The sequence below is a fragment of the Psittacula echo genome (genome assembly GCF_963264785.1).
Source record: "Psittacula echo genome assembly, chromosome: 12".
NCBI lineage: Eukaryota > Metazoa > Chordata > Aves > Psittaciformes > Psittacidae > Psittacula > Psittacula echo.
In genome coordinates this window covers 733082-742286 of record NC_137747.1, presented here as the reverse complement: position 1 = coordinate 742286, position 9205 = coordinate 733082, and positions in this window count along the sequence as shown.

Genomic DNA, 9205 nt, shown 5'->3' with positions numbered 1-9205 from the left:
ACCAGGGGATTAAAAATGTTATGGGTCACTTTTCTCACATGCTGCTACAAGTGGAAGTCACTCAGTCCTTCACCTACACTGAGAGTGATGAAGTGGTTGGCATGGACTGCAGTGCAAAGAGGGGAGCAAGGTTCACATGGAGGCAGCTGTTCCTGCACACTCCCACTGTGCACCCCCTGTGCTAACGCACAGGAGAAACTTTGAGCAAACTCCTCCAAATGGGAAGATGAGAAGTGTCCTTTATAAACAACTTGGCCTATCTCCATAGCTGGGAAGCTGAGGCACCCAAGGCAGATGACTGCATCCACAGATGGGCAGAGGGTTTCAGGCAAAGCGGGGTACTGAGTTTTGATCCAAGCTATTTAGGCCATACATCAGTTCTGATGACTAAAATGATGGCATTAAATACTGTTTTAAACTCTGCTTGGCTCTGGAATAAGAGACAATTAAAATAGTCTGAAAATTCCTGTTATTAAATGTCTATGGGGAAGCTGAACTTACAACTAAGCAACAAACTCACAAATATCAGTAAGCAGTATGCTCAGCTATAGAAATAAAAATGAAAGAAGTAAATAAGACCATGCCTCCATATTAAAACACCCTGTTACATCAATACAGCTATAACTGCCCTGGAAACCCTCATATCAGGGCAAGACAAGCCTTTGGGTCATGGCATCAGAAAAGTGACATGAGCTCATCTGCAAATAGTCTTGTTTTCAAGTGTCTTCACTGAGGAAGATATTCTTTCAAATACTAAAAGACCTGTATTAATTTCAGTTTACCCCTCTCATAATACTGAGCAATTTCATAGAGACAGCTGAGGTCTTATCACAGCCCCTGTGCAAATCAACTCTCACCAGTTTTAGAGGACCCACATGTGCAGGACCTGTCTCTAATGCTGCTCACCCAAGTGTGTCCTGGTTATTGACTGTGCTCCCTTACAGCCTCCTATCCAGGACAGCATCAAAGGGGAAGGAATGCCACTCGCCTAAACGTGATAGACTATTGCTGCAGGCAGGAGTAACTTGTGCTGTCAGTGTTCAATTAGCACCAAGTTAAACTAAATGTCTTGTGAATATTTCATAACGATCTGCCAGCATCATATCTGGACTCCCTGGCTTTTACCAAGCCATTTCCCTTCCAAAGTGACACGATGTGAAATTAAAGAGGAATGATGAGCCAATCTTGCTTATTTGAGTATCTGCTCAAGAATCATGCTGTATAACAAAAAAGTAGTAGTAGTTAAAAACCAGCACAAAATTCCCCAGCATCAACTGTCACCTAAAATTATCCTTTGATAATAAACTCTTTTTGAACAAAGTGAGGGTTTATATAAAGCACAGCTCTTTCTTTTCTGATTGTAAAGTTTATTGTAGCTTTCCTATTTCCTTTGTGAGTTACAGGAGCTGATGTAGGCTTTTAAATTTCCCATCTTGGTTTTCCACAAAAAGCTCAGGAGTTAAATGGGTTGGAACAGACCTTAAAAGCCAGGGCTAACTTTAACTTGAAATGCCAAACCTGTGGCAGGCACCAGGTTAGCTGCACAAGTGCTGCAGAGCAAACTGTGGGATCTGGGGCAGAAAAGAAGATTCACTCACAAATGCAAATACCTTGGTGCTGCAAACCAGCCACTAAGCAGATATGCAGCTCAGGCTGGAAAGTGGCTGTGGGATCTGCATCACCTGCCTGGAGGTCCTGGGCAATAAGTCACCAGGGAGCCAGCTTCTGGGCCTTGTAGCTTGTAATCTGGAGCATCCACCAAGCCCTAGCAGAGCAGGAACAGCTCCAGATAGCAGAGGCAGCAAGATCTCAATGGTCACTGTGCTGGTTGCTCACAGTCCCTGCTCAAGGATAGCCGCATCCTCCAAGGAGGAAAAGGTGCCCTAAGGCACAAGGAGCCTTTTCCAGACTTCCTGCTGTGGTTGCCAATAAAGAGATCAGTTGGTTCCAACAGTAATGGACCAAAGCCACCAATTTGTATCACCTCATCCATCATACATGCAGATGATAAACGATGCTGGGTTTGCACCAGCCTGGGCTGATACTCTGCAAAGCACAGCCAAATTGCCAAGCTCCACTTGCTGGGGAGATGGTCCCCTTGATCGATGAAGGACAGGCTAAACTAGAAACTTCTGCAGGCTTGGCTGCATAGGCTGGGCTGAATGTCCCGGTGAGGTGCGTCTGCACAAGCAGAACAAGTGCTGAGACAGGTTTTTAAGTTAACTTGGCAGGTAAGGAGCAATAGCGGGCCTGAAGTAACCATTTCACTTGCACAGCTCCAAGTGGCCCATGGCTGGTCTCACCTAGCAACACTGCCTTTAGGGCTCGAGCCTCACGACCACCCGATTTTGCAGAAAAATAGTTAGCATATATTACCTATGTGCCCATAAGGTAAAAAAATAAAATTCATATTTCTTTTGGCAATGAAAGCTTAATAGGAAAGGCCACATGGAAGCTATTCTAAAGCATTGAATACAATAGGAACATGTTGCTGCAACTGCATCGATACAGCTGATACAACTCACACAGACAGGATTGGGGCTTTGCCATTTTGCAAATAGAATCATGGAATCAACTAGGTTGGAAAAGATCATCGAGTCCAACCATTACCCCATGACTGCCAAGCCCACCACTAAACCATGTCACTAAGGGCAAACTGATTTCCCCTCATGATCTCCCTTCAAGGCCACCCCTGCTCTCCCCTTATGATATAGGATAATACATACAAACATACAGCAGTTCCTCACCTCTGGTCTCCCCTTGGGCCCAGCCCTCGCTCACTGTGCTCACTCAATTTGCCACTAGGGACCCCGCACACCCATAACCACTCTGGTCCCGCAGCAGCATTCCTGGCTGTCCCCTTCAGCTGGCACGAGCCTGTGGAGAGGGGCAGGGAGACATCAGACACAGCCTGCCTTCCCCCCAGGGAAGCATCCCGTGACCCAGGCCCTATCCTGCTCCAACATCACTGCAGAGCAGAGCATGTTACTGCAAAGCCAGCACTGTGGGAGGCCCAGCAAGACTGTGCAAAGGGAACAGCTCTTAAAAGGGCCAAATTAATGAAGAGCTCAAATCCCACACACTCACTTTTAAGTTGTTCTGAAAAATAAAGTGCCTTACACCCCACTCCTGCTTCAGCTCATTGATTATCAGGAGTCTTCTAGCAAAAGGTGCCACAACAAGCAAGAAAATCCTTAGAAAAGGTGGGGAGCTGCGGGAAGGATGAGCAGGGAACTCCAGAGGGATTGGAGGCATCTGGGGATAGACCTGGAGGAGAAAACAAGACCAGCTCTGTGCTGGGGGTCAGGGCACTGCTGTTAAACCCTGTTCTAATACATGCTAATTAACTCCTGCCTTTCCAGCTATCAAGGGAGTTGGCTCTGCTGGAGAGGGGCACTGGCAGGGAGCCTTGTTCACTCCCCTCTGCTCACACCTGAGCAAGCTGCGTGCTGGCTGTGAGGGATAAAGCCCAACACATGATGTTTAAAGGCTCTTATGATTTAACAGACCTGAAGACCTACCAGCGTTCAACTACTGCAGACATAGATGTAATACAAACAGCAAACCAAACCGAAGTGTGGCTGGGCTGCACATGTTAATCCATCCCTCCAAGAGCAATGGAAATAGGGGAGTGCCTGCAGATCACATACACAGGGGGATTTGGTGGTGGACAGGCAGCCTCATTAACAGCTGAATGCCTTGACCCTTCGAAGTTACAAATACTGACATTTACTCTCCCCAAATGGTTGAACTAATATAGTGATAGTGGTGGTGGCATCTTTCCAGCAGATGAGACTGATATGTTTTGTACATAGAGCTGTTGGGGTTTTGACACAGCCACTTGTCTGAGTGCCAGCATCTGAAAAACAACTCAGGAGGCCTTTTATGGCTCCAAACTTGAGGCTTGTGGGACCTTTTCTATTTTTTTCTGTTAGACAATCACAAAGAAAGGGAATACTACTAAAGACTGGGAAGATAAGTCATGGAATAGATTTTCCCGCTTCTGTGTTCCGATGTAAAGCAGTTGCCAGAGTAAATGAAAGGATGTGATTTAAAATGCTGAAATACATCAGTAACACTTTTCTATGAAAATGATGATTATGGAAGAGGGATTTGTTTGTAAGCCTTAAAGAGAAAACACAATTAATTCCATATTTTTTCTGGGGAAAAAGTCCCATATGAATTGAATTTTGCTCCTGGAGTTTCAGTTTGCAAGCTGAAAAGCAGGAGCTGGAACCCTCCCAATGTCGCTAGAGCTTTTCCGACCCACCCAGTCCCACTGGCTTTTAGCAGGTTGTTAGAAATAATCAGAAGGCTGTAAGAATAATATTTCTGACTTGATTAATCTGATGTTCCACTTAGCCACTCTGCTGTTGGCTTTCTGTCCTTGATAATCAATGGGTAGAGGCTGATATTGAGTGTGTAATTGCTAACCACCAGATTGTATGTCAGCCTCAGCCCTGCGTAGCAAAGGGAGTGAGGATAAAAGAAAGGAAAAGGGCCCATGAGGAGGGTCATGGGAGAAATAATTTTACAGCTTTAAAAGAGGGAGTAGCACATGTGTAACGGCTCCTATAAACAAGGGGACCTGGAAGGACTTTTCTACTATCCCCTTCTTATCTTACCAGGCACAGGTAGGAGTGTGACATTGAATTAAGGGCCCTCAAAGCCTGAAACCGTGATTTGGCATGGACAGTGGGAGACAGCAAAGATGCCACAGCACCCATTGGGAGACAAAAGGGTTCCCAGGACTCACACTACACAGGCAAGACCTGACCTTCAGCTGCACTCGGACAACAGGGAGGACTGAATTAGCTTCTATGCACATGGAGATCCCAGGCCGTGCCTTGTGTTCCTCACCCACTGCAGATGGTCCTATACCAAACCCAGCTCTCCTGCCACGTGCACTGCACCAGATCCTTCCCAGTTCTCCAGCAGCTGGCACTGCCTGCAGGGTGAGGTGGGGACCCCCGTGGCAGTCCTTGCAGCTCTCTGAGGCTGAAAGCCATAAAAAAGCCCAATTTTTGTGAAGCACATAGCTCACCTGGTACCTCCAGGTTTCTGTGAGATGTTTTATTGCATCAGTGTTGTCAAATGGTGACATTTCTGAGTGTAAGTCATAGGGTTGTTGTTAATGCCAATTTAATGGTGCTAAAATGATTAAATATGGCAGGCTTTTAAATAATGAGGTACATAAAAGGTGTTAATAACCTCTTAAGTGCTTTAATAATATTCTGTGCTATCATAAAAATGTTAGTAATTGGACCTCTTAACTTTCATCTGCCATAAAGTAATGAAAGAAAAAATCTCAACAGAGGCACTGAATGGCTGCAGATTTTGCTTAAATAAAAGAAAAAGAAAAAAGAGAAAAGGAACAATGGTAAAACCGAGCCCTATTTGTTAAAAAAGAGAAAGAAAGAATTAACTGGAAAGCCCAATGGAACACGCGTTTTAATGTCATGCAAATTCTTAGCATTTCCAACAATGTCTTTGGTATAAGGTACTGAAGAACAAAGGATCCCAATAAAGGCACGATGGCTCACTGCTAAACCAGCATCAGATGGGCTGCTTAGTCTGATGTAAGACAAACCTGCACGTTACTTGTGTGAGTTAGAAACAGCATCTTGTACATGATAGAGCTAAGCTTAAGCCTGGGCTCCTCCTGCAGACCTGAACAGAGCTTCTTCCACTGGTTAATAACAATGGATCCACTCCTGCAATGGGACATCTCCTGTGAAAGGCCTTCTGAGATCGGCAGGGCTGTAAGCCCCAGAATGTTAGAGTAACTGAAGGTGACACAGGCTAAAGGATCATTCAGTGCCCATGTAAATAATGAGTGTGAAGAGCACACAGTGAAGCACAAAACTGGGCTGGACAGGATGCAGAACACCCAAATGTAATTAAAATGGTAAGCAGGGAGCTCAAATAGGAATATCTAAATAAAATGTGGACAGGGTCCTGGGTAAGCAGCAGCTTTGACAGAAAAGCCCAGAGGCCTGTAAAATCCCGTTCAGGCTACTGCTTGGATGCCACCCAGAAAGCAGCTAGAGGAGCTATAGCAGAGCCCATAAAATGGACTGACCCTGGCCAGTATTGTGTTAAGACTCAGAAGGCTCTCCAGGATCATTCCAGTAATGTTCCAGTAACGTTCTCCTACTCCTAAATACCAACCCAATGCAATCAAAGTATTGTGAAAGACCTGTCTCAGCAAAATCATTTTCATTAATGGAGATTTGCAGGTCCCTGATTCAATGGCTTTCCCTGGAAAACCCATTTAAGGTCTTCCTTGCTGCTGCTTTATGTGCTTTGCTTTTCTTTATCGCCTGTTGAGTTGTGCACCCAGGTGCTTTGGAATGACTCTAAAGAAGAATCTCTTGAGTTTTGGAGCCAACCATGTAATAGGCAGTGTAACAGAGCACTTTTGAGCCACGCCAACCCACCTCTATGAATACTGTGATGGCCCTCTATTTATGACGTTGTGCCCCACAGGCAGGGAGGATCAGCAGCCCCACATGAGCCAGGCAACCAACCACTCAGCAGAATAACAATAGGGAACAGCAGAAGCCAAGAGTTTGCCCATAGGCATTGAAAAATTATAATGAGCAAATCGATTTTGAGTAGTCTAGATTTGCTTGGAGATAAATCAGGAACTGAACAAATGCTCCATCTAACAGAGAAATGATTCACCAAGTACAGTGTTCCTAGATCCATGCAGAAGGCTCTTGGCTGCTGTGAATGCTGGCTCTTTTTATCCTTTTTGGCTTTGTATCACAGACAAGACCATTATTATTTTCTTGTTACGGGTCTAGTGCCGATCCCATTGAAGTAAATGACAAATTTTCCATTAGTTTCAATGAAGGACTTGGCCTCATAAAAGCAATTATTCATCCATATAGAAAGTAATTCCTTGGCTCTTGTATTCAAGAGAGAGGCTGCTACCCGCTCATCAGCATCTCTGTCCAGCACAGCTCCAATTTGCAAAGTTCCTCCATGTCCCAGTGCAGGGCCCGGCATCCCAGAACAGCATCATATTTCTTCATATTGAGATGCTCTTTCGTTCATTTGATGTGCCCATTATTTGAGAACCATCTCTTCTTTTGTCCGTTAGGTAAATTCTGGATGAGCTTATTATTCTGGTTTGGTTTGTAACAATCCCCCTGGATCCATCTTTATGCTTATTACGATTTTTGAAATGCAATCTAATTTGTGCTAAAGCATACAAGTTCAGCTCCTCTATGATCTATGCTGTTCAACATGCCATTACTATGTCTGCAACGCAGCTCTCATCTCTACACATTAGTGGGAGTAGCAGTGGGGAGCCAAGCAGGGAACCCCACTGAGACAAATACCTGAGCTCTGGTGAGCCTCAGGACCATAAGAGAAACCAATTGGTTTATAGATCTTTTTAATTCCTTTTCAACTCCCCATGACATACATATTTCCTCAGCTTGACTGGAAATCATCAACCTCCTTTTGCGGCCCTGAGTGCAATCTGCATTTTGAACAATGTTCCTGGAATGTCAAAGATACGCAAAGCCAAAGAGATGCTCATGTGCTTTTTTAAACTCATTCTCTATGTTGTGTTTTTTTGTCTGCATGCTAATTCAGATTGTAGACAAGACAAGCTTCTGCCTTGTTCTCGCTTGCAAAGCTCTGTGCACATCTTCAGCAACATGGAGAAATGCAGCCAAAAGAGACAAGCCAATAGGTAGCAATGACTGGGTTCTGATGTTGATTGGGTAAGTTAATTAGGAGCAGAAGTTATTTTGCTAAGATAGGTTAAAAACCCTATCTTAGCAACAGATACAACAGAACAAACAACAAAAACCAGCACAGAGAAAGTGTTTCATTTTGTGATTTGGTAGCTTCGGTTTCTGGAGAAGTATCTCCAGACTTTACACTGTGCTTCACTGTGGCTCCTACATCGCAGCAGAAACCTTGCTGTGGCACAGACGCTTCCAGTTTCCTCTTTATTTTACCCCTGAGAAGTCGCTCATACCAACCCAGTACCTGAAAACAAGCACCTCCTCTGGCCCTCCATCTGAGCCTTGTCCCCACCTTTTACCAGGTGTCATTTTTGCCTCAGTGGAGAAGACTCAAAACACACAGGACAGGACAACAGCACCAGAAAGAAAATGCTTTTCACCCTTTGTTCTGTTGAAGTTAGGAGTGGGCTCTGCAGCAGGATTCTTCCTGCCCTGCCCTAACAGCAGGGACAGGAGAGCACAGGGATGTCCACCCCAGGCCACCAGCAGCTCCTGGGCTGCTCCCCTGAGCCACAAGAGATACCGAGGCAGGTCAGTGGTGCTGCCACACTGATGGGGCCACAGAGGTCACCATCGTGAGAAGCCTGGGCTCTTTCTCAGCAAGGCGGAGCATCAAGTATTTGGCTTCTCCAAACTCCATACTAACTTCAATCAAGCCTTGTCTTCTTAAAGATTCTTTGAGTACCATTTAATGTTTAATATCTCGTGCTACATCATGTAAAAGAAGCAGATAAAAAAAAAATCAATAAAGTGCTTGCAAAGTTGTTTTGTACCAAATTTCACACGCATATTTAGAAACCCTCTCTTCCCTGCCACTCACCTCATGAATCTATTCTTGGAGAATAAAAATTGGGATATACTTTGCAGCCAAAAGTAAAGTCATAAAGAAGTTTGCTCACGTTCCTTGACACATGAGATACAGAGTTAATTAAAAATTGTTCTCTGTACAACAGGTTTGTTTCACTGGAAAATGTCACTGATGTAAGGCTGTTCTACTCTTGTTGCCAACTACATTGAATTGACTCCATTATAAGCTTACTCCTCCCCCCTTCCCATTACTTTTCTTCCAATAATAAACCAGAGTGATCTTAGATCCTACTTTTTTATTGGGAAAGATGCATTAGGATTAGCTGAGTTGAAGCAGCCATTTCATGCCCCTCCAGTCCGTGTTTATCTGTGGTTCTATGGCAGCAGCAAACACTTGCCCCAGCCCTGCGCAGTATAAATGAGACACTTGATCCTACAGGCATGGTGCTGTTAAAAGATTTTTAATCAGATAAATGCATTTTATAAAAAGATTTTGCAGAGTAGTTGCCTCTAGCAACTGTAACAATCTTGAAGCTTCATCTTCTAAGAGGAAAGAAAACTCTTTCAGGCGGCTCGTGCATATATAAAAATGAAAGATGGGATTACAGAATTAATAGGAAGGGGCCAATGGA